At 41.5% G+C, this 26,920-nt stretch overlaps 1 protein-coding gene across 2 annotated transcripts in view; it reads left to right on the top strand.

Annotated features, from left to right (window-relative positions):
* Positions 1 to 26,920, top strand: part of GABRA1 (gamma-aminobutyric acid type A receptor subunit alpha1) — a 299,022-nt gene that overhangs the window by 3,110 nt on the left and 268,992 nt on the right. The gene's annotated exons all lie outside the window — the stretch shown is intronic.

The raw sequence follows: 26,920 nt of genomic DNA, 5'->3' as shown, positions 1-26,920 counted from the left end.
TGTTTTATTTTTATAGCTAGTAAACCACTAATGCTTGAGTCCTATAGAAAGTAGAACACGTGCCACTATGATAATGACCTGTAGATGGAGTTAGTGCACAGTGTTTTAGTATATGGTGAGGTTGAGGTATACAGTTTATCCTGATTTTTTTTTATAAAACAATGAATAGCACAGATAACACATATGAAGTTAAAATATACACAGTGATGTTGAATAACATCATCCAATTTACATTACTGTAATAGAATGATGTAGAGTTATTGGAATAGTCACAGTGCAGAGATGTGGATATAGTTCTTGTTTACTAATCCATATGTTGGGCAATGGATCCTTGTCATTTGTTGTCCTAATTTGTATGATTTATTAGTTGTTGTTGGCCTAAAACAGAGAAGCAATGTATTCTAATGTGAAGAAGTCAGATCTCTCCTCTTCATTACCTGAACAATGCATGAAACAAGAATATGAACTGTGTTCTAATTCAGTTTGTCTCAAGATAAATCCATTGCTGTTTGAACAGAGAATACAGTTTACATTACACAACCAAGAACCATATTAGGGTTATAATTATGGCTTATCACAAATTTTCAGCTCATGTTGGTTCTCATCCATCATTTTCTATCTTCGAGAGGCTTCCCTACCCATGCTGGTTCCATTGCCTATTCATTCAAATCACAGCCACTAAGGTGTTCTTATAGCTGACATTCACCTTAATCTTGATGCCCTTCTGGTCTCCTTGAGAATTGTGTCACATGAGTTTGTAGACAGACAATAAGTGTTTATAAAGTGATTCCTCTACACAATAAACGTAATCTACAAAACAGCAATATCAAAAAACTGCATTATCCAGTAAGCTGTTAACAAGTATCTTGTTATATAGTAAATTGTAAAACACTGCAATACAATAAAATGTAATATGATAATAAATATCCACTGAAGCCCAAAAGTAAACAATTATATTGACATTGTGGTAACAGTCAATGGCTTGCATACACCATAAACACATTTCAGGCTTTAGGTTTTACATTGCACCTGCATATTTCTAATATAAGGTTTATTCTGAGAAGAAAGGTTATAATTTATGTCAGTAATGGTACATGGCAAATCATACTAATACTGTACAAGTATTCAAAGTATACAAATAAACGTTAAAAAAAATGAATTGCACTTTCTACATTAGTGACACCCAATAGAGTTACTATAAATAGATTTTTTTTTCTATATTAGCTATTGTTTTATGGTTTGTAGCAAATACATATTCAGCTTATGTATCAGAGGAATGGATAACGCTTGAAAACAGTGAGGCCACATTCAATGACCCGCTCTGGGAATGCTCATATGGAATGGTACTTACATAACATCATGGTTCTACTTGGTCCCCTTGATCATACTACATATTTGCATTTCCCGCATTGCATTTTGTTACATTATAGCCATTTTGTATAAAGCAAAGCATTTGATAACATTTGTAATCTGTACGATTCAAGTTTGTTGATGGTTATAGAATAACTTGATGTTAATATGGATGATCTTGTCTATGTATCGATCCTGATTGCCTGCTCTGGGGGTGTAGGTCTGATAAACTCCATCGAGTAATGTTATTGTCAATGGAAATTTAATCAATCTCATTTATGGGAAAAGTATATGATTATTTTTTAGAAATTAATGACATTCATATATATATATATATATATATATATATATATATATATATATTTTTTTTTTTTTTTTTTTTTAAAGGGGTTGACTACCTTTTTATACATTTTATTTAAACTATATGAATGATTAGAGTAGGTCGTTTCAACTGTACCAACTATGTAGGTCAACTACTGATGCATAATCTATCTCTTCAGTGCAGCCCCTTTCTCTAAAATGAAGCACCCGCCAACCCCCAGCCTGCTGTGCCAGAAGATGGTTCCTCTGCCCTTTAAGGGGTTATCCAGTTAAAAAAAACATATTTCCTATCCATAGGACAGGGCATAATCAACTTATTCAGCGCTTTCCTCTAAGCGCACCAACTCACACACTCAGAGACACGCTGGTGTAGAACAGCAGTGATGGCCCACTCAGCCAATCACCAACTGAGACAAGACCCCCTTTAACATGGCTATCTATGGAGTAACATGTGACAATACATAGCGCTTTGCCTTCTCCACTGTGCTTGCGCTTCTTGTTTGTGCGCAGTGTACTGCTATGAACAAGGTTGAGTCAAATGTATTGCCGCATGCTCCTCCTTAGCCAGCCATGTTATAGACAGAAGCTATCTGCTGGCACACAGGGGCGGGATTGACGGCTGCTGAAACTGCTTCATTACAGAGAATGGGATTAGAGTAAATCACCTACAGATGCATAATCCCTTCACTGCAGGCTCATTTGTTTCTAAAGGGGTTATCCTGTGAAAGAATGTATCCTGTATCTATATTAGGGGGATAATTGTCTGGTCACAGGAAGTCCGACTGCTGAGACTGTCAGCGATTTCCGGTACAGGGCAATGCTCTCGCTGTTCAATTTACCATTCAATTTACCATTCAACGCTCTACCCTGAGCGCTCCAGCCCCTACCTTTGGAGACAGAACAGCAGTGATGGCCCACTCAGCCAATCACCAACTGAGATGGGACCTCTTTAACATGGCTAAATATGGAGGAGTATGTGACAATACGTGGCATTTTTCCTTCTCCACTGTGCCTGTGCTCCTTGCTTGTGCGCAGTGTACTGCCATTGTCACATGCTCCTCCATAGCCAGCCTTGTTATGGACAGAAAAGCAATCTGCTGGTACACAGGGACAGTCATGAGGGTTGCCAAAACTACTTCATTACAGAGAATAGGTCCGCAGTAAAGTGATAATGCATCTGTAAATGGCAGACTCTAATACACTAATACAGTTTAAGAAAAAAAGTATGAAAAGGTGCCTAATCCCTTTAACTCTTCTTATAGTTGGCAAAAAAGTTTTGCGTTCTTTGTTGCAAAAATTTTATATGGCTTCTTTGGAATTTTTAATGGTGTTCAGTCTATTCGTCACTATTTTAACTCAAAGTATATGATTGGTTGATTAAAGTAAATATCTGATTGGCTGATTGTAGAACCCATCTGATTGGTGCATTATGCTTTCTGTGCACATAATCAGATGTGTTATACATATTTTACGCTCAATGACTCAGTTCACTTGCTTGTTTTCTTGTTTTCTGCCTCAGATGCACATGCAATCTCTTGATACCTCGCTATTGTTATTCAAAACCATATTGAACTCTTTTTGTAAACCCTTGTTAGTTGTACATAATTCAGTCTAGGTTTCCTTTAGGTAAGATTTTGATGTGCTAAAATGACATAGACTTGTGATACACATGACACTAATGATGCACAACTGTCATGAACTCCTTATGTACTGTAGATCTTCTATCGGCTCCTTTTATTATTGTCTGGAAAACGTTTTTGTTATGTGTCTACTTTAAAGATGTGCTGCTCATGCAAACTAAGTGCAATTATGGTAAAGGATTACTACTTTTCAGAAATATTGACACAAAATATCATACATTAGACCAATTGGGCGAGCTTGGGTTTTGGTTCTCTTTAATTGTCTGGTTGATAAATTATTTTTCCCAAATTTTTATTTTAAAATGTATGTGGCGGCAGCTTTACCGGCCATCAAAAATGAAAACTTGGGGGTCATTGTGTCAGTACCATGGTTACTGTTACATACTGTTACATTAATGCAATGTTTTTCAAACAGTATGTCTCCAGCTATTGCAAAACTACAAATCTCAGAATGGCTGAATAGCCTTTGGCTGTCCGGGCATGCTGGGAGTTGTAATTTTGCAACAGCCGGAGACACATTGTTTGGAAAACACTGCATTAAAGGAGTACTCCGGCGCTTAGACATCTCATCCCCTATCCAAAGGATAGGGGATAAGATGCCTGATCGCGGGGGTCCCGCCACTGGGGACCCCCGTGATCTTGCATCTTATCCCCTATCCTTTGGATAGGGGATAAGATGTCTAAGCGCCGGACTACCCTTTTAAAGAATGGGATGGGGTTACAGAAGGTCTTCATACTACTCAACTGTTGACTACAACAGACTTTACAATAGATTTCATACAGATTATCCCCTTGTCGTCATTTTCTTTTTCTTGCTAGAATATTGTAATTCAAATCTGTAGGCCTTTTTAGGCCTTTATAATAAACTTCCATAACATTCTTTTTTCCAGTCAACACAGCTAAATAAAAGCAATCTTTATTTTGTGGATAACAAAGTGCAAAATGAAAACCTTTACTGTTCTTCTAAGTCAGTTGTGTTGGTAAGACAGATCACCATTATGGTAGCAGGCACATCAGCTGCTATTCGGTGCATCAGCTCAGTTGACCCCTTTTCACCTCTGTTAAGAGAGAGTTGAAGCTGAACCGCAGTGATGTGATAAAAAAAACCCACTAAGGCTATGTTCACTCAGTGTAAAATGTGCAGAATGTCCACACGAGTGTACATTCTGCACGTTTGCATGTTCTGGCGGCACTGGGACCGCTCGGAAATGCACAGTCTCCATAGACGGCAAAAATGCATTTCCAATTGGTGTCCGCAGAAACAATAAATAGGTTCATGGTTTCTGGGGACACCAAAATCGGAATTTCCATGGCAGAAACATCTCGCTCGGAAATTCTGCTGTGTAAACATGGCCTGAGGCAGCTATTGATTTGAAGCAAATTCCCCAAAATTTGGATTTTGACAAGGGTAAAATTCTTTTGAAAATTTGGAACAAAGTTGAAATACAATGAACCAGAAATGTGACAGGAACTTTATTGGTATATACAGTAAATACTGAAGAGCAATGAAAATTCACACATTGCTTGAAGCTTTGTGTAAATAAATGTACAGGGATTTGCTAGATCTTTTATAAGTTGTCTACTGACCGAAGCCAGCAAAAAAATTAAAAAAAAAAAAAAAAAGAAAGGAAAAAATAAATACTCATCCTTAATTGTTACTTAAAGGGGTATTCCAGGAATACATTTTTTTTTTTTTTTATATCAACTGGCTCCAGAAAGTTAAACAGATTTGTAAATTACGTCTATTAAAATTCTTTAAAGGGGTTCTCCGGTATAGCTGTCACGCCCCCCTCTCGTAGGCTTGCATTGAGGGGCGGAGCGTGACATCACACGGGGGCAGAGGCGTAACGTCACACACCACCGGTCCGGTGGTCGCCTGTAATCAGTCCTGGAGCGAACACGCTCCGGGGACTGATTACAAACGGGGTGCCGCGTGCATGATCCCGGGGTCCCCAGTGGTGGGACTCCCACGATCAGGCATCTTATCCCCTATCCTTTGGATAGGGGAAAAGATGTGTAAGCACCGTAGAACCCCTTTAAAGAATTTTAATAGACATAATTTACAAATCTGTTTAACTTTCTGGAGCCAGTTGATATAAAAAAAAAATTATTCTTGGAATACCCCTTTAAGTAACAATTAAGGATGAGTATTTTTTTTTCCTTTCAAGAAAACCCCTTTAATCCTTTCAAAATATCAGCTGCTAAAGTTGAGTTTTTGTTTTCTGTCTGGCAACAGTGATCTCTACTGACATCTCTGCTTGTCTCGGGAACTGCACAGAGTAGAAGAGGTTTGCTATGGGGATTTGCTTCTAAAGTGGGCGGTTCCCGAGACAGGTGTCGTTAGAGAGCACTTAGACAACAAGAACAACTCAATTTCAGCAGCTCATAAGTACTGAAATGATTAAGATTTTTTAATAGAAAAAGCAAATCTGTTTAACTTTCTGGAGCCAGTTGATATATAAAAAAAAGTTTTTTCCTGGATAACCCCTTTAACCAGGATAACCACCAATCCAGTTCCTTTCCCTCATGTTAGTTTCAGCCAGCAATATTCATAAAAAGTAAATATATCTTAAAAGGCTACTACCACTGTTGGAAACCCTGGACTGAAGTGGATAAAAACTGTCTTACATAAGAAAAAGTTATTTTAGTTCACAATTTTACAGTAAGTCTAATTTATCATAAATTTAATAGGTGTATCTAAAGAAGTGGCTTAGTAAATAATAATACAGTAATACTTCAATAGAGAAAATAATAATACTTCTAAGAAAAAGTGTGTATATGTATATATATATATATATATATATATATATATATATATATATATGCAAATTAGCTCACCACACCACCTTCACATGTAGTGTGTCCTGCAAAACGACTCAGGCTCCATTTAAGAAGTCTCAGGACTGATTGGTATTTATGCCAAGCCAGAACTCTCTCTCCAGAAGGAAAGAGGACCCATCTGCAGACAGCTGTTTTGGGGTGCTTGCCCCTCGTCAGTACAGAACAGGGTTATCTGGTGAGCTAATTTGCATATTTTTGTACCCAGAAGCCCGCGGAGTGCTAAATGGCCTACTGGAATCTCAGTTTTTACACCAGAAGTGGTGCCCGCTCCCTGAAGAAAATACTGACCCCGTTTAACTAGTCACAGGCCTCTCACCTCAGCCAAGCCAGATAACCCTGCTCTGTACTGACGAGAGGCAAGCACCCCGAAACAACTGTCTGCAGATGGGTCCTCTTTCCTTCTGGAGAGAGAGTTCTGGCTTGGCATAAATCCCAATCAGTTCTAAGACTTCTTAAACTGTTTTGCAGGACGCACTACCTGTCAAGGTGGTGTGGTGAGCTAATTTGCATATTTTTGTACCCAGAAGCCCACGGAGTGCTAAATGGCCTACTTGAATCTCCATTTTTACACCAGAAGTGGTGCCCTCTCCCTGAGGAAAATACTGACCCCGTATATATATATATATATATATATATATATATATATATATATATATATATATTACACTACTATCGTTTTCTACTTAAATGGGTTGATGCCCTAAGGCTTGTAGCCTCCATACAAGTATACAAAATACCCAACCTGGCAGATATTCCTTCTGGAACTGTTGTGTAGCATAAAAACTAGAGATAGATCTTGAATTGTGTTTTGCTATCATTATTCAGTACATTCTGCAACTTATGAATAGAAACTGCTGGCTGCGGCTCCTTATAAACAAAGATGCAGACAAGATAAGGCTAGGGGGTTTCACTTTCTTACTTTTTTCTCTTTATTTTCTTCATATTGATGCCTACTGAGAAAGTTCCTAGTGAATGAAATGTCCACACTAAGTGTATCACCCATGGATTTGAAGTTGCTTGTACATATTGGATTAATTTTGTCCTCATACTTTTTACTCAATTTAAAAAAATGAAAAATAATGAAAGATGCTTTGAATATGTCTTGGTGTGCAATTGTCTTTTCCAATGCATATACTTTGGTCTAACCACCAACAACATCAAGAGGGGTATGCACAATTAGTATATCTAGAGTACATTATCATCATAGCCGCCTGTGCCTTGGCGTTCCACGACAAAAATTTACATAATGCAGTTATGCGATTAAAATGAAACCCAACTTATGAAAGTTTGATTTTATTTTACTTCCTTTAAAAAAGTTTTAAAAAATTTGTATGAAAATTAGCATGTTTAACCCCTCGGGGACAGATTCCATTATGATCCTAAGTACGGGAGCATTTTTTTCAAATCTAACCTCTATCACTTAATGTATTAATAATGCTGAGATGCTTTTACTTATTAAATTTGATTCCAAGACAGTTTTCTCATTACATATTCTATTTTATGTTAGTGGCAAATTTGCTAATTCGATACTTGTTTAATTTCTTGGTGAAAAATTCCAAAATTTCAGGAAAAATTTGACAATTTAGCATTTTTCTAACTCTGAAGCTCTGAAAAGGGACATGTCAAATAAATTACATATTGATTCACATATAATTAATTTTCTCTCGAGTAAGGAAATACCTCATAAGTGGATGTAAAGTGCTTTGTGGGTGCACTAGAGGGCTCAGAAGGGAAGGAGCAACAATGGGATTTTGGAGAGCAAATTTTGCTGAATTGGTTTTTGGGTGGCATGTCGCATTTAGGAAGCCCCCATGATGCCAGAACAGAAAAAAAAAAAAAAAAACACATGGCACACTATTTTGGAAACTACACCCCTCAAGGAACATAACAAGGGGTAAAGTAAGCTTTAACACCCCAAAGGTGATTGACAAACTTTCCTTAAATTGGGACGTAAAAATAAAAAATAATATTTTTTTTTCAATAAAATGCTGGGGTTACCCCAAATTTTTCATTTTCACAAGGGGTAATAGGAGAAAAAGCCTCAAATAATTTGTAACCCCATTTCTTCTGAGTATGGAAATACCCCATGTGTGGATATAAAGTGCTCTGCAGGTGAACTACAATACTTAGAAGAGAAGGAGCACCATTGGGCTTTTGGAGAGAGAATTTGGTTGGAATGGAAGTCGGGGGCCATGTGCATTTACAAATCACCCATGGTGCCAGAACAGTGGACCCCCCCACATGTGACCCCCATTTGGAAACTACACCCCTCACGGAATGTAATAAGGGGTGCAGTGACAATTTACACCCCACTGGCGTTTGACAGATCTTTGGAACAGTGGGCTGTGCAAATGAAACATAACATTTTAAATTTTTATGGACGACTGTTCAAAAATCTGTCAGACATCTGTGGGGCGTAAATGCTCACTGCACCCCTTATTACATTACATGAGGGGTGTTGTTTCCAAAATGGGTACACATGTGGGGGGGTCCACTGTTCTGGCTTTGTAAACGCACATGGCCTTCAATTCCAGACTAATTCTCTCTCCAAAAGCCCAATGGTGCTCCTCTTCTGAGCCCTGTAGTGTGCCAGCAGAGAACTTTACATCCACATATGGGGTACTTCCTTATTTAGAAGAAACGGTGTTACAAATTTTGGGAGGCTTTTTTCCTTTTACCCCTTGTGAAAATGAAAAATTTGGGGTAACATCAGCATTTCAGGGAAAAAATACCAAATTTTTTATTTTCACGTCCAACTTTAATGAAAAGTCGTCAAAGACCTGTGAGGTGTTACGGCTCACTATACCCCTTGTTACGTTCCTTGAGGGGTGTAGTTTCCAGAATGGGGTCACATGTGTTTTTTTTTTTTTAGTGTTCATGTCAGAACTGCTGTAATCAGCCACCTCTGTGCAAATCACCAATTTATGCCCCAAATGTACATGGCGCTATCTCACTTCTGAGCCCTGTTGTGCATCCGCAGAGCATTTTACGTCCACATATGGGATATTTCCGTACTCGGAGGAAATTGCGTTACAAATTTTCCTTTTACCTCTTGTGAAAATGAAAAGTATGGGGCAACACCAGCATGTTAGTGTAAAAATATTTATTTTTTTACACTAACATGCTGGTGTAGCCCCTAACTTTTCCTTTTCATAAGGGGTAAAAGAAAAATCCCCCCAAAATTTGTAACACAATTTCTACTGAGTAAGGAAATACCCTATATGTGGCACTAAGTGTTGCCTTGAAATACGACAGGGCTCTGAAGGGAGAGAGCACCATGCCCATTTGAGGACTAAATTAGGAATTTGCAATAGGGGCCGACCCGGATGCAAGGATGAGGCTTGACTCCACCAAAACCCTACAGTAGTTTCCCAAACAGGGTGCCTCCAGCTGTTGCAAAACTCTCAGATTGCCAGGACATTCAATGGCTGTCTGGCAGTACTGAAAGTTGTTGTTTTGCAATAGCTGCAGGCTCCGTTTAGGAAACAGTGCCGTACCAGACGTTTTTCTATTTATTTACTTATTTTTTTTTTTTTTTTTTGGGGGGGGGGGGGTGTAAGGGGGTGTATTTGTAGTGTTTTACTTTTTATTATGTGGCAGGGTAGTGTAGTGTTTTTAGGGTACATTCACACAGGCGGGAGTTCACAGTGAGTTTTCCGCTGGGAATTTGGGCTGCGGTGGAAAATTTGACGCAGCACAAACTTGTAGAAGGAAACTCACTGTAAACCCCCGCCCATGTGTCTGTACATTCACATGGGTGGTCGCCCCAAACCTTCAGCTGTTGCAAAACTGCAACTCCCAGCAGGCACTGACAGACCTTACATGCTGGGTGTTGTAGTTTTGCAACAGCTGTAGGCACGCTGGTGGGGAACCACTGAGTTAGGAAACAGACTCCAGCTCTGCGTTTCCCAACCAGTGTGTCTCCAGCTGTTGCAAAACTACAACTCCCAGCATGCACTGATAGCCGAAAGGCATGCTAGGAGTTGCAGTTATGCACCAACTGGGGAAGAACAGTTTGGAGACCGCTAAGTAGTGTTTTCCAAACAGTAGCCCTCTAAATGTTGCAAAACTACAACTCCAAGCATTCCCAGACTGTGCAGGCATGCTGTGAGTTGTAGTTATGCAACATCTGGAGGGCCAAAGTTTGGAGACCACTGTGTAGTGGTATCCAAACGGTGGTCCTCCAGATGTTGCAAAACTACAACTTTCAGCATGCACTGACTGTCTGAGCATGCTGGAAATTGTAGTTTTGCAACATTTAGAGGGCTTCAGTTTGGAGACCATTATACAGTGGTTTCCAAACCATGCCACTTCAGATGTTGCAAAACTTCACAGCCTAGACAGTCAGTGCATGCTGAAAGTTGTAGTTTTGCAACATCTGGAGGACCACAGTTTGGAGAACCCTACACAGTTGTCTCCAAACTGTGGCCCTCCAGATGTTGCAAAACTACAACTCCCAGCATGCCCAGACAGCCTTTATGCTGAGAGTTGTAGTTTTGTAAATTTTAGAAAACAACAGTGAAGATCATTTACCAGTGATCTTCACTGCAGCCTCCTCCACCGTCGCACTTTCTGGCCTGCCTCCTGCTGCCCGATGTCTCTGCCGCTGCTCCGATGCTGCCGATGCTCCGGTAAGCCGGCCATGTCCCACCCCCGCTCTGCCCGGAATTCAATAAGTGGGCAGAGCGGGGGAAATAATCTTTAACCCCGCGCCCCCAACTGCCATTGGTCGGTCAGTCCTGATCCACCAATGGCAGGGGATAGGAGGAGGTGGCACACCTGCCACCTCACTCCTATCTTTTTGAATGGTCGGAGCTGTCTCTGACTCATCCCGGTCCGATCACTGCCTGGCGAGCAGTGTTGATCGGAAATACAGAGGGCGTACATGTACGCCCTCTGTCCTTAAAGGGGTACTCTGGTGAAAAACTTTTTTTTTTAAATCAACTGGTGCCAGAAAGTTAAACAGATTTGTAAATGACTTCTATTAAATAAATCTTAATCCTTCCAGTACTTATTAGCTGTTGAATACTACATAGGAAATTATTTTCCTTTTGGAACACAGTGCTCTCTGCTGACATCATGACCACAGTGCTCTCTGCTGACATCTCTGTACATTTTAGGAACTGTCCAGAGCAGCATATGTTTTCTATGGGGATTTTCTCCTACTCTGGACAGTTCTTAAAATGGACAGAGGTGTCAGCAAAGAGCACTGTGGTCATGATGTCAGCAGAGAGCACTGTGTTCCAAAAGGAAAAGAATTTCCTCTGTAGTATTCAGCAGCTAATAAGTACTGGAATTATTAAGATTTTTTTAATAGATGTAATTTACAAATCTGTTTAACTTTCTGACACCAGTTGATTAAAAAAGAAAAAAGTTTTCCACCGGAGTATCCCTTTAACCTCTTAAGGACCATGGACGTGTATACAAGTCCAATGGCCCTTAACCGGGTATGACGCGGGCTCCTGACTCGAGCACGCGTCATACCGGCCGGCCCCCAGCTGATTCCTGTAGCTGGGGGCCAGCTATTAACCCTTTAGATCAGCAGCGTCTATAGGTGCCTGTTTTCAGTCCCTGGTGGTCCAGTGGGGTGGATCGCCCCCCCCCCCCCCGCAGCGCGATCGTGGGGGGGTGATCCACTTCTGAGGTAGCCTGAGGGCTTACCTCTCCTTCCGTGTCGGCTCTGGCAATTGAATGATACAGCCTGGCAGGGCCGGGCTTTATCATTCGAGTGCAGAGCACACAGATGAATGGGATTGTATGTAATTCCATTGATCTGTATGAGGAATCAAATGATTCCTCCTAAAAGTCCCCTAAGGGGACTAAAAGTGTAAAATGAAAAAGTTTAAAAATACACATATTAACCCCTTCCTTAAAAGTTTAAAACACCCCCTTTTTCCCAAATTCCATATAAAAAATATCTAAACATAATAAAAAATAAACATATATGATATTGCCGTGTGCGTAAATGTCTGAACTTTAAAAATATGTATCGTAAATTAAATAGCATGGTCAATGGCGTATGCGCGAAAAAATTCCAAATTCCAAAATAGGGTATTTTTGGTCACTTTTCATACCATAAAAAAGGAATAAAATTCGATCAAAAATTCTGATCAAAACAAAAATATAAAAACTTCAGATCATGGTGCAATAAATTAGCCCACATACCACCCTGTACATGGAAAAATAAAAAAAACTTTACCCTTCCAGTACTTTTTAGCAGCTGTATGCTACTGAAGAAATTATTTTCTTTTTGAATGTATTTTTTGTCTTGTCCCCAGTGCTCTCTGCTGACACCTTATGCCAGTATCAGGAACTGTCTAGAGCAGGAGAAAATACCCATAGCAAACCTATGTTGCTCTGGACAGTTCCTGATATGGGCATCAGGTGTCAGCAGAGAGCACTGTGTACAAGACAAAAACTTTATTCAAAACAAAAATAATTTCCTGCTTAAAAGTACTGGAAGGGTAAAGATTTTTTAATAGAAGAAATTTACAAATCTCTTTAACTTTCTGGCACCAGCTGATTTAAACATTTTTTTCCACCTAAGTACCCCTTTAAGGACACAGCCAATTTTAATTTAACATTTATGCTTTTTCCTCCTCGCCTTCTGAAAATTCGAACTCTCTTATATTTTCATCCACAGACTACACATCCACAGCAAACAGTTGTCCTTTGTAATTACATCACTCATTTTACCATAAAATATTTGGCGCAACCAAAAAAATATTTTTTATGTAGGGAAATTGAAAATAATACTGCAGTTTTGCCAATTTTAAAGGTTTTGTTTTCACACTGTACACATTACTGTAAAAATGGACCGCTTAAAAAAAAACTCAAACTTTTTCACCAAATTAGTATGTTTAAAATTAGTATATATTGAAAGCTATAACTTTCTAATTTTTCTGTATACTGGGCGGAATGAGGGCATATTTTTTCGACAGGATCTGTAATTTTAAGTGATACCACTGTCATTTTTAGCGATACCATGAAAACTTTTAAATCGCTTTTTATAAAAAAAACTAATTTTCATTTACCAATCATTAACCCCTAAAGAACAGGCCAATTTTCACTGTAGGACCAGAGCGTTTTTTGCACATCTGACCACTGTCACTTTAAGCATTAATAACTCTGTGATGCTTTTACCTTTCATTCTGATTCCGAGAATCAGAAATATTAGAAATACCCCATACATTACCCCATTGTAAAAACTGCACCCCTCAAAGTATTCAAAATGACATTCAGTAAGTGTGTTAACCCCTCAAGGCAAGTAACAAGGGGTCCAGTGAGCCTTAACACCCCACAGGTGTTTGACGACTTTTCGTTAAAGTTGGATGTATAAATGAAAAAAAAATATTTTTCACTAAAGTTCAGTTTTTTCCCCAAATTTACAAAGGGTAATGGGAGAAAATGCCCCCCAAAATTTTCTCCTGCTGGGAGATTGCAAAACGCCCACTTTCTCCTGCTGGGAGATTGCACTATGTGAGCAAGAAGAAAGGTAAGATACAGCGATTTTTAAAGCTCTAAAAAAATATTTTAAGGGTGGGAGAATTGATAGGAGTAGTTAGGGAACATAGCCTGAGTTAGTTTAGAAAAGTTTATTTGGTGACAGGTGCTCTTTAAGGTAAAAACAGGTGGCATCATTAATTTATTTTTAATATTTTGCAGAGAGCTTGTTTTTTAGTTGACCAATAAAAAAAAAATTATATATATATAAATATATATATATATATATATATATATATATATATATATATATAAAGAGACAATGAATAAGTCAGCAGGCACTTTAGTTGATACCAAACTATTATATGGACCTGGCCTGCAGGTGCACGCTACTAGGCTAAATATACAGCAACAAAAGAATGCAGCAGCACGCTGCCAGGACAAGGATATAGGTGAAACATGAACATGCAGATAAAACATGGAGTGCTATACAGCTATGGTGTAATAGATGCAAATGTGAAACTATGAGATAGTGAGGCACAAATTTGCGAGCTAAGTGCCTCACTATCTCATAGTTTCACATTTTCATCTAGTACACCATAGCTGTATAGCTCTCCATGTTTTATCTGCATGTTCATTTTTCACCTATATCCTGGTGCTGGTAGTGTGCTGCTGCATTCTTTTGTTGCTGTATATATATAAAAAGAGATGAGCGAACTTTTGAAAAATTCTATTTGGGCAATTCGCAGAATTTTCCGGAAAATTTGGTTCGATCTGAATATTATTTGTGGTGACTCTATATTAAAAATGGGTATTTCTGGCCTACAGAGAGCCACAATAGGGTTGTAGAACACTTTGCTGTGTTCTAACATGCATAAGGAATGTGATGGGGTAGTGAAATAATACTGTTATTCAGAATGACATGCAAATTACCAGAATCGCTATTTGAATCACTGCCGCAGAGCGGCACAATGACAAAGCCTGGAGGTGGCATCAGCATGAGGAGACCATACAGTGGCTGTATGACACAGCGTGGAGGTGGTGGTAGCATGAGGAGACCATATAGTGGCTGAATAACACCGCGTGGAGGTGTTGGAAGCATGAGGAGACCATATAGTTGCTGAATGACACAGCTTAGAGCTGGCAGCAGCATGAGTAGACACTAAGGTTTCACAATCCCTAAGATTAAAAGATGAATTTTGAAATTGAAATTGAAGATTTATGGTAGCTAGTGCTACCATAAAATATTTTAGGCCCAGGCCCAGCAGTATCAGTAAACCATATATTGGCAGAACGACAAAGCCTGGAGGTGGCTGAAGCATGAGTAAACCATAGAGTGTCTGAATAGCAAAGCCTGGAGTTCGCAGAAGCATGAGGGGACCATTGAAATGTAAAATTTTTAAATAGAAATGTAAGATTTTTTAATAGAAATTTAAGATTTTTTAATTGAAATTTTAACTACCAAGTAGTAGTGTCCCTGGCCCCTGCGTGTGGGTACAAAGGACTAAATCTAACAAGGAGACACATGTCACATGGCAGCACAATGACAGAGCCTGGAGGTGGCATCAGTATGAGTAGACACTAGGGCTTCACAATCCCTAAGGTTAAAAGATGAATTTTGAAATTTAAATTGAAGATTTATGGTAGCTAGTGCAACCATAAAATTGTTTAGGCCCAGCCCAAGGCCCAGCAGCATCAGTAAACCATATATTGGCTGAATGACACAGCCTGGAGAGGGCTGAAGCATGAGGAGACCATATAGTGGCTGAATGACACAGCGTGGAGGTGTTGGAAGCATGAGGAAACCATATAGTTGCTGAATGACACAGCTTAGAGCTGGCAGCAGCATGAGTAGACACTAGGGTTTCACAATCCCTAAGATTAAAAGATGAATTTTGAAATTTAAATTGAAGATTTATGGTAGCTAGTGCTACCATAAAATTTTTTAGGCCCGGCAGCATCAGCAAACCATATATTGGGTGAATGACACAGCCTGAAGGTAGCTGAAGCATGAGGAGACTATATAGTGGCTGAATGACACAGCCTGGAGTTGGCTGAAGCATGAGGAGACCATATAGTGGCTGAATGACACAGCGTGGAGGTGTTGGAAGCATGAGGAGACCATATAGTTGCTGAATGAAACAGCCTTGAGCTGGCAGAAGCATAAGTAGACTCTGGGGCTTCACAATCCCTAAGATTAATAGATTCATTTTGAAATTTTAATTGAAGATTTATGGTAGCTAGTGTTACTATAAAATATTTTAGGCCCAGGCCCAGCAGTATCAGTAAACCATATATTGGCTGAATGACACAGCCTGGAGGTGGCTAAAACATGAGGAGACCATATAGTGGCTGAATGACACAGCCTGGAGTTGGCTGAAGCATAAGGAGAATCATATAGTGGTTGAATGACACAGCCTGGAGTTGTCTGAAGCATGAGTAGACCATAGAGTGTCTGAATGGCAAAGCCTGGTGTTGGCAGAAGCATGAGGTGACCTTTGAAATTTAAGATTTTTAAATGGAAATGTAAGATTTTTTAATAGAAATTTAAGATTTTTACATTTTGAAATTGAAATTTTAACTCCCAAGTAGTAGTGTCCCGGGCCCCGGCGTGTGGGTACAAAGGACTAAATCTAACAAGGAGTCACATGTCACATGGAGGCACAATGACAGAGCCTGGAGGTGGTATCAGTATGAGGAGACCATATAGTTGCTGAATGACAAAGCATGGAGCTGGCAGCAGCATGAGTAGGTTAAAAGATTTATTTTGAAATTTAATTTGAAGATTTATGGTAGCTAGTGCTACCATAAAAATTTTTAGGCCCAGCCCAAGGCCCAGCAGCATCAGTAAACCATATATTGGCTGCATGACACAGTCTGGAGGTGGCTGAAGCATGAGGAGACCATATAGTGGCTGAATAACACACCCTGTAGTTGGCTGAAGCATGAGGAGACCATGTAGTGGCTGAATGACACCGCGTGGAGGTGTTGGCAGCATGAAGAGACCATATAGTTGCTGAATGACACAGCTTAGAGCTGGCAGCAGCATGAGTAGACACTAGGGTTTCACAATCCCTAAGGTTAAAAGATGAATTTTGAAATTTAAATTGAAGATTTATCGTAGCTAGTGCTACTATAAAAATGTTTAGGCCCAGACCAAGGCCCAGCAGCATCAGTAAACCATATATTGGCTGAATGACACAGCCTGGAGGTGGCTGAAGCATGAGGAGACCATATAGTGGCTGAATGACACACCCTGGAGTTGGCTGAAGCATGAGGAGACCATATAGTGGCTGAATGCCACAGCGTGGAGGTGTTGGAAGCATGAGGAGACCATATAGTTGCTGAATGAAACAGCCTTGAGCTGGCAGAAGCATAAGTAGACACTGGGGCTTCACAATCCCTAAGATAAAAAGATTAATTTTGAAATTTTAATTGAAGATTCATGGTAGCTAGTGCTACCATAAAATATTTTAGGCCCAGGCCCAGCAGTATCAGTAAACAGAATGACACAGCCTTGAGGTGGCTAAAGCATGAGGAGACCATATAGTGGCTGAATGACACAGCCTGGAGTTGGCTGAAGCATGAGGAGATCATATAGTGGCTGAATGACATAGCCTGGAGTTGGCTGAAGCATGAGTAGACCATAGAGTGTCTGAATGGCAAAGCCTGGAGTTGGCAGAAGGATGAGGTGACCATTGAAATTTAAGATTTTTAAATAGAAATGTAAGATTTTTAAATTGAAATTGAGGATTTTGAAATCCCCGGCGTGTGGGTACAAAGGACTAAATCTGACAAGGAGTCACATGTCACATGGAGGCACAATGACAGAGCCTGGAGGTGGTATCAGTATGAGGAGACCATATAGTTCCTGAATGACAAAGCCTGGAGCTTGCAGCAGCATGAGTAGGTTAACCCCTTAAGGACCAAGCATTTTTCTGTTTTTACACTTTCGTTTTTTACCTCCTTAAAAATCCTAAACCTTTCAATTTTGTACCTAAAAATCCATATGAGAGCTTATTTTTTGCGCCACCAATTCTACTTTGTAATGACATCAGTCATTTTACACAAAGATTTACGGCGAAACGGAAAAAAAATCATTGTGCGCCAAAATTGAAGAAAAAACACAATTTTGTAAATTTGAGGGGCTTCTGTTTCTACGCTGTACATTTTCCGGTAAAAATGACACTTTATCTTTATTCTGTAGGTCCATACGATTAAAATGATACCCTACTTATATAGGTTTGATTTCGTCTTACTTCTGGATAAAATCATAACCACATGCACGAAACTTTATACATTTAAAATTGTCCTCTTCTTACCCCTATAACTTTTTTATTTTTCCGTGTACAGGGTGGTTTGAGGGTAAATTTTTTGCGCCGTGATCTGAAGTTTTAATCAGTACCATTTTTATTTTGATCGGACTTCTTGATTGCTTTTTATTTATTTTTTTATGGTATGAAAATTGACCAAAAATATGCTATTTTGGACTTTCGATTTTTTGGCGTGTACGCCATTGCGGTTTAATTAATGATATATTTTTAAACTTCGGACATTTACGCACTCGGTGATACCACATATGTGTATTTTTATTATGGTTACATATTTGTAATATGGAATTTGGGAAAAGGGGGGTGATTTTAACTTTTAATAAGGAAGGGGTTAATGTGTGTGTTTTTAAACTTTTTTTAAACTTTTTTTTTTTACACTTTTAGTCCCCTTAGGGGACTTTTAGGAGGAATCATTAGATTCCTCATACAGATCATTGTGGTTTCATAAAACCACAATGATCTGTGTGCTCTGCCACTCGATTGATAAAGCCCTGCCAGGCTGTATCATTCAGAGACCCGGAGCCGCCGCAGCAGGAGAGGTAAGCCCTCAGGCTGCCTCAGTAGTGGATCGCCCCAAACAGCCCCCACCCCCCCGCAATCGCGCTGCGGGGGGGGGGGACGATCCACCCCACTGGACCACCAGGGAAGGGATACAGGCACCTTTAGACACCGCTGTCAACTTCGACTTCAACTGCGACCTAAAGGGTTAACGCCAGCCCCCAGCTGCAAGAATCAGCTGGGGGTCGGCCGTTATGACGCGGGCTCGAGTCAGGAGCCCGTGTCATACCCCGGTAACGGCCATTGGACGAGCATAGACGTCCATGGTCATTATCAGGTTAAAAGATGAATTTTGAAATTTAAATTGAAGGTTTATGGTAGCTAGTGCTACCATAACATTTTTTAGGCCCAGGCCAAGGCCCAGCAGCATCAGTTAACCATATATTGGCTGAATGACACAGCCTGGAGGTGGCTGAAGCATGAGGAGACCATATAGTGTCTGAATGACACAGCCTTGAGTTGGCTGAAGCATGAGGAGACCATACAGTGGCTGAATTGCACAGCCTTGAGTTTGTGGCAGCTTGAAGAGACCATATAGTAACTGAATTGCACATCCTGGAGTTGGCTGAAGCATAAGGAGACCATAAAGTGGCTGAATGAGACAGCCTGGAGGTGGCAGCAGCAGCATCAGGAGTCCTGAAAGTGACCCTAATGCAGAGGAATTTCTAAAACTGGGGACCAGCACCTTAACTATGTTTTGCAGTATCCATGGCAGCACAATGATAGAGCCTGAAGGTGGTAGCATCAGCATGAGAAGAACATAGAGCAGCACAATTAGAGAGCCTGGAGATGGCAGCATCAGCATGAGGAGATCATAGAGTAGCACAATGAGAGCCTGGAGGTGGCAGCAACAGCATGAGGAGACCATAGAGCAGTACAATTAGAGAGCTTGGAGGTGGCAGCATTAGCATGAGGAGACCATAGAGCAGCCCAATGACAGAGCCTTGAGGTGGCAGCAGCAGCATAAGGGCCATGCCAACTGAGGGTTGCGTCTGAGGAAACCACCGACTGTTGACTGGGGTGTTGGATGTCACTTGGGATGAAGTGGATGACCAAGTGAACCGATCAATCACGGCTGCTGGGTTGCTGGTCGAGACACGACTGCTAGCTGATACCGGGAGCTCAGACCTCTCACTGTGACTCTGGCTGCCAAATGCCCCTACTCTGCTGTGACCTCTGCCTGCGCCTGATGAATTTAGGCCTCTGCCACTCCACTGTGCACGTCCTGGCACTACTCTGCCTGACATACATATTGCATATATGAGGGGAGTACAATACGCTTAAAACAGTAGTTATCAGGAACAGCAGCAGGTGTGTACTATTAGCTGTCCTTTCACAGTGTATAGGCCCTTGATTAACAGGTACAAAATAGTGCACTACTTAGATGTAGGTATGTGGTATGCACTTATGAGGGCAGAAAAATGTGCTACAGTACACTTAGAAAAGTATCTGAGTACAAAACACCAGCCGATGATTACTTTTGGCTGTCCTTTCACAGTATGTAAGCCCTTGACAGATTAACAGGTACAAAATAGTAAACCACTGTAGGTAGGTATGTAGGTATGTGTAATGCACTTATGAGGGCAGAATAATGTGCTACAGTACGCTAAAAAAAAATTGCCACAGTACCAGCAGTACACAACAATGCTGGAGCACACAGTCACTGTGTACTAAACCCAAAATTGCAAAAAGACTCTCTCTTAAATACTATTAAGAATGGACTGCTGAGTATGGATTATACCGTCTACAGACTAGTATAACCAGCAGACCAGTTGTTGTGGAACAAAGACACAGATTTGCACTAAAAAAATATTTCTCCCTTCTGTGAAAACGTTTCTACAGCTAAGGCAACACACAGCTCTCTGCCTCTCTCTGTAATACAATGCTGTTCAGTCACTGAGGGGTTAATCACGGCAGTAAGAATTCATTTATGTGCAAATACGCTGTGCACTGTGTCCTACAGAAGGCTGAGGTGAAATACTGCTGAAACAAGCTTTTCTGTGTAACACACACACAGCGATGTCCGTTCTATCTCTATACAGTGTAATGAATGATATGACAGGCCGCAAAATGGCTGCTGAATATATAGGGCTGTGACATCAAAGGGGGTGACTGGCTGCTGATAGGCTGCATCCTGCATGTGATTCAGGGTCACACCGCCTACTTCCCTTCCCGCCTTTCCAGCGTTCCTTACCCCATGTACTGACATGTGGATCCGTCATTTTAGATGCTCTGGAGCCTGGGCTGCAGTAAATGGAGTTTAATAAAATGATTCGCGCAATAGAAACGCGACGATGTTCGCATATGTTGCAAATCGAATATTTCATGAAATTCGTAACAAATTCGGGTTCGTCAGCTTCGATTCGCTCATCTATAATATATATTTATATATATATATATATATATATATATATATATATATATGTATTAAAGCCTAATGGGCTGTATTTGTGGGAGGGGCTGGACACTACATAAACCCCGGGCTCCTGTACCTCGGGGCGGGTGCGGCGTTATTGCAGTTTTCCCTTGTGGCTGCAAGTGAGCTCACTCGTCGCGTCACTTCCGGTTTCCGGTTTCCTGTTTCCTGTTTCCGGTTTCCTGCTCCGGCGTTCGGCTGCGGAGTTTCCACGTCAGGTGTGAGGCAGCGCGTGGAGGGTAAGTGCCGGCTGGCCGGCATATTGGAGTTACTTTACGGGCCTTCGTTAGGTATGCACCGGGATCCGTATCCCGCCCCACTACACGTTTTTTCCGGCATCGTACTCGGGGCCGTCCGTCCATAACGTGCGGTGTATCGTTAGATCAGGGGTTATTTCATTTAAGACAGTTACAGGTAGGTATTGTTTTATGTTCGGGTGGTGGTTAGTCATTTGGTTACCGCATAGCTGCGAGTCATTTGTACGCCCCATTGTAGGTGGGTCTATTGAAGGTTTTCTCTTTTTTTTTTGGGGGGGGGGGGGGGGGGCACTACTGCCATATGAGATGGCGTTGGCTCCCGCAGCCAGGCTCTCATACTTAGACTGTATTATGTCACATCAAAGTCAGCTTTTAAGACAGTTTACATGGGCTAATACAGGGGTTAATGTACTATAGAACATCCACCAGGTCGGTTTTTCCAGATCTGTGGTAGATTTGGCAGATATAGTTAGTACACTGTTGTAGGGGTCACTGGAGGTTTATAGATTACTTAAAATGGGGACATCGTTATTCTGCATCATTTCTGACACATTTCTGCAGAGTTAGGCGTGATTTTCTGTTGATAATTCAGTTTGTGTGTGTACATATAGATTCGGTTGGTCCTGGATTCAGGTGATTCATTGAGGGGTTCCTCCTGGTTGGTTCAGCTACAAGTTACCTCGGGTAGGTTACATGGTTTTAGGTTACTTTTGATTCTGTCGGGCGTACGTATTGTTGTTGCTGACACGTCTTCAGAGCAAACAATAGAGTTATGAGAAAAAAAAAAAAAAAAAAGGGGGGATATGGATAGATATATATATATGTGTATATGCTCGTATGGGTGAATAGCTGTGGGGATACATAAGTGTGCGTATATGTATGGGTATGGATCAGGCAGGGATATGCGTATGGTCTGGGTATAGGCTCGTGGGTGTGTACATGTTTTCTTTACATATATGTGTGCGTATGTGTAGGTATCTGTATGTATATATGCAGGCGGGTATATGCAGGTATGTACATATGTGTGTATGTATGTATATGCTTATGTTTATGTGTGTAGTAGAACACATTGTATGTGTATGGGGATGTCTCGTTTTACGTAAAAATTGGTTATATCTTGACGATGACCCGGCACGTTGTTGGGTCTGGCAGAAATCTCGTTTCGGTAGTCATGCTTATACACCAGCAGTTATCCTAAGTAACTGCCACGAATGGTATGTCAGTCCTAACTACGCACGTTATGTAGTTATATAGTCAATTTCTCGGTACCCTGTTGCCTGACTCGTTCCTTCAGCTCGAGGGTTGTTATGACTTGATTGTTGTTTCTGACTCTTCTTCAGAGCAACCTCATTGCGGCAGGTTCTGGTTGGCAATCTGACACGTTTTTCAGATCGATTTGCAATCTCTTTATGTATTTTGCACTTAGTGTACGCATATTTCCATTTACGGTCAGGTTTTTCTCCTTAGTAATTACAGGTCCAGTGTCAGTGGTGGTTACTCGATTACATCAGCAGCACCTAGGTGGGTAAAAATAAAATAAAAAAAAATAAAAAAATATGAAAAAGTGAGAGAAGTCCATGACACATGCTGGTTTGGGTTTAATTGTTACATTTTATTTTCCACCGGCACCCGTTTGGCCCGGACAGGTACCTACTCAAGCATGTCTCATGGGTCAGATATCGAGGAGTCCTTGTCCGTCTTGGATACCCCATCCAGGGTGTCTGAGGGGGGCGACGCTCCCTCGTATCGCACATGGACCATCCCAAAACTGATGGAGGAACTTAAGAAGCGTGGGGTTCCTTTTCCGGCTTCCGCACGAAAAGCCGAATTATATAAGATACTGATGGCTGACCCATTGCCAGGGACCAGTCTACAGCAGGATCCTGTAACAGCTTCCCTGGGACAGTTGCATGCCTTAATGGCGACTATGGTGGACTCCCTATCAACTGTGCAGGCTAGGTTGGACAGTCTCGAGAGCAACAATGCCCAAAGGCCTGCAGCAGGTGTCCTGGTGCCTGCCGTAGTCCCAGATCTAGCTGCTAACAGTATGCAGTGGCAGTGCCGGTACCAGGGTGCAGTTCGGATTCAGGTAGGGGGTTGGTGCCTCCTAGGGTGGCACCAGCGTATTTTGTTCCTTCCAATGTGCGTAAGGACATTTTGGAGGGAAGGGACGTCAATTTGGCGTCTTTGCTCATTGCCACCCAGGACATGATAGATACTAGAACCATTGCCTGTGGGGAATTGTCTGTGGTGCTGAGGAGCAAAGACGCCAGGTTGAATAGGAAATTATCTTTTCCAGAATTCATTGTGGCATTTAGCATGTTCAGGGATGTAATCTGCTCGGCAAAACCTCTTAGGAGGGAGGAATTGGATATTTACCTATTTAATATGGCAGACCTATGTAACAAATATGGAGGGACCTACTTTTACGATTATCATAAGTCGTTTTCGGCAAAAGCAGCGGCGGCATTTGCGCAACATGGTTACTCGTATGACTGGTCCAAACTGGACACGGAGCTGTTTTGCCGGCATTTTGCGGGGCTTAGGGCCCCGTCATGCGCTTTATGTCAATCTATATCACATGCTACGGCATGGTGCAATTTAGCGCAGGAGGAGGCTTCAGCAAGTAAACCAGGTACCTCACATGCTGGTAACAGGGCCACAGAATCGGTTGATAAGTTGGGCAGACCAGTTAGGTTTTTGGGTAAAAACCAAATTTGTAATAATTATAATTTAGCTACATGCAATTACAATCAGTGTAGACTGTTACATGTTTGTCTTAAGTGTTTTCGGGCTCACCCCCGTTCACTGTGCTCAATAAAAGGTGGTTCATCATATTTAGGTGTCATACAGATGCATGTCTTGAAGGGGTATCTTGAACTTCATCCCAACATAGAATGGGTAAATTGGCTTTTGGATGGTTTCAGCAGCGGTTTCCATACAGGACTAGTAGCTCTTCCGCAATCCACATATGAATGTAATAATTTATTATCAGCGGCCAATGACCCTATGTCAGTATCAGAGTTGCTGGATAGGGAAGTTGATAAAGGTTACATGATTGGTCCTTTTTCAGTACCTCCATTTCAAGAGTGGCGGGTTAGCCCCATTGGTATTGTCTCAGGGAAGTTCAGTAACAAAAAACGATTGATCTTCGATCTGTCAGCACCGCACGGCTCTGTCATACCCAGTATTAATTCTTTGATCCCCTCAGATGAGTTTGCTATGAAATATTCTTCCGTTGACCAAGCAATCCTGATGTTGCTAACGTTGGGTACAGGTGCATGGTTGTCCAAGGTAGATATAATGGATGCTTTTAAGCTGTTGCCAGTAAAAAAGGATCTTTGGCAGTGGTATGGGGTGAAGTGGCAACAACTGTATTATTTTGCGGTAAAACTTACATTTGGTTCTAAATCCAGTCCATGGCTTTTTGATCAGTTAGCTTGCGCTTTGCAGTGGATTTTACAACACGCTGTCGGCTGTAGCAACGTTATTCATTATCTTGATGATTTTCTGTTTTTAGAGCCCCCTCAGCAAGTTCCGTGGCAGTTGGGAAAGACACTTGAGGTTTTCAGTCAGATAGGAATTCCAGTTTCCCCCGCTAAGGTGGAAGGTCCGACCAAGGTTCTGACTTTCCTAGGGATAATTTTAGATTCTAACAAAATGGAGGCCCGGTTGCCTGCAGATAAACTATCACGTATCCGAGACATGGTTAATAAGTTCGTCAGGTCCCGGGTCACGAACAAAGCAGAGTTGCAGAGTCTTTTAGGTATGTTGGCTTTCGCCATGAGGGTAATTCCCCAGGGCAGGTCCTTCATTTCTAGGTTGTTAGAATTGGTTGCCGCTGCTCCGCTTCAGGACAGCATAGTGCACCTGGGTCATCCAGCTATGTCGGATCTGCTCATGTGGCAGCAGTTTCTAGCAAACTGGAAGGGGGTGTCTCTCTTTGTGCCTGTTGTTGGTTCCGATTCTCCCCGCATATTCACAGACGCCTCATCCAGCGTGGGCTTTGCTGCTATATGGGGTTCTCGATGGATAGCTAGCGGCTGGCCGGGGCAGGTTTATGTTATTCCTGGTTTCACGGACAGCTCCGCTACCTTTGAAATCGTTCCCATAGTGGCGGCAGCTCAGGCTTGGGGGGAGTACTGGTGCAATAGGTCGGTGATTTTTGTTTGTGACAACTCGGCCACTGTGGACATCGTCAATAAAGGGAGATCTAAGTCGGCAGAAGTAATGAGGTTTTTAAGACGTTTAGTTTGGATCGCGTTACAATTTAATTTCCATTTCTCGGCTGAACATATTGAAGGTAGTAGGAACATAGCAGCTGATGCGTTATCTAGGCTAAAATTTGATGTTTTCTTTCAGGTAATGCCGGGGGCAGAGACGCGAGGGTGTCCAGTACCACAATTTCAACTTCTCAGCATGGATTAGGTCTTTACAAACAACTGGCTCGGAAGCTAATGATGAGCTCGTTAGCTCCTAGCACTGCTCGAGCGTACAATCTTGCGTGGGACATGTATACCAAATTTATAGCAGAGTTTTCTAATCCTGCAGAAGATTATGTTTCAAATTTAGTTTGTTTCATTTCATTTTGTCATTTTACCAAGAAGTTTTCATTTAATACTATCAAATTATACTTGGCGGGTATTCAGCACTTCCTGGCCATGGAATATCCAAGCAGGCCTTCACTTTTTTCTGTACACGCGATAAAGTCGGTGTTGCGCGCTATTCGCAGCAACCCAACTGTCAGGGCAGGGGCTAGGTGGCCCATTTCAGGTGAGATATTCCGTAACTTATCGGATTTGTTGGATACAGCACCTTTGGGGGTTGTACGCAGTATTTTGATTAAATCAGCCATGTACTTAATTTTTTATGGTTTTCTCAGGCCTGGAGAAGTGACAGCTAGTTCAGTCAAGGGCAGGCCAGTTTTGAGGCAACAGTTATCGCGAGTTGGAGACAGATATGTTTTATCTCTGCTAAATACCAAGACATCCAAAGCGGAGGTTTTGATTACTTATTTTTCCTCGGGTAACAAGTGGTGCCCAGTAAGGGTCTTGGATCAATTCATGAATATCACACGCGGGGTGGGGCCCGAGGTGCCTTTACTGGCAGTAGATGGTTTGCCGCTGTCAACTAGTCTTTTCACTAGTTCTATTCGCTCTCTACTCACCATGCTAGGCCTAGACCCGCAGAAATTTTCTGGCCATTCCTTCAGGATAGGTGCAGCATCGGCCGCGTCAAAGCACAAGGTGCCCGCTCATGTCATAAAGAGGTTGGGTAGATGGAAGTCGGCTTGTTACGCTAGATACATTCCAAACCCCGAGAAAGAAATGTCAGATGTATTTAAGGTGTTAGTTTTGTGAATTAATAAAGGTCATATATATTTACCTATTCTGGCTTGTCTTTTGCCCTCTATAGGCGGGCCCTCATCTCATGCGGTTATGGCACACCTCAGACCGCTGTTAGTATAAGGTTAGGTAAGTTCATATCCATCATGGGAAGCCTTGACCACAAGTATTAAAGCCTAATGGGCTGTATTTGTGGGAGGGGCTGGACACTACATAAACCCCGGGCTCCTGTACCTCGGGGCGGGTGCGGCGTTATTCCCACCCAACCCTCCCTCATTTATCATATTTTCACAACAGGGTATGCCCTCTATAGGCGGGCCCTCATCTCATGCGGTTATGGCACACCTCAGACCGCTGTTAGTATAAGGTTAGGTAAGTTCATATCCATCATGGGAAGCCTTGACCACAAATATATATA

Source organism: Hyla sarda, chromosome 4, assembly GCF_029499605.1.
Source record: "Hyla sarda isolate aHylSar1 chromosome 4, aHylSar1.hap1, whole genome shotgun sequence".
In the NCBI taxonomy this organism is placed as follows: domain Eukaryota; kingdom Metazoa; phylum Chordata; class Amphibia; order Anura; family Hylidae; genus Hyla; species Hyla sarda.
This window is presented reverse-complemented; position numbering and strand designations above follow the sequence as displayed.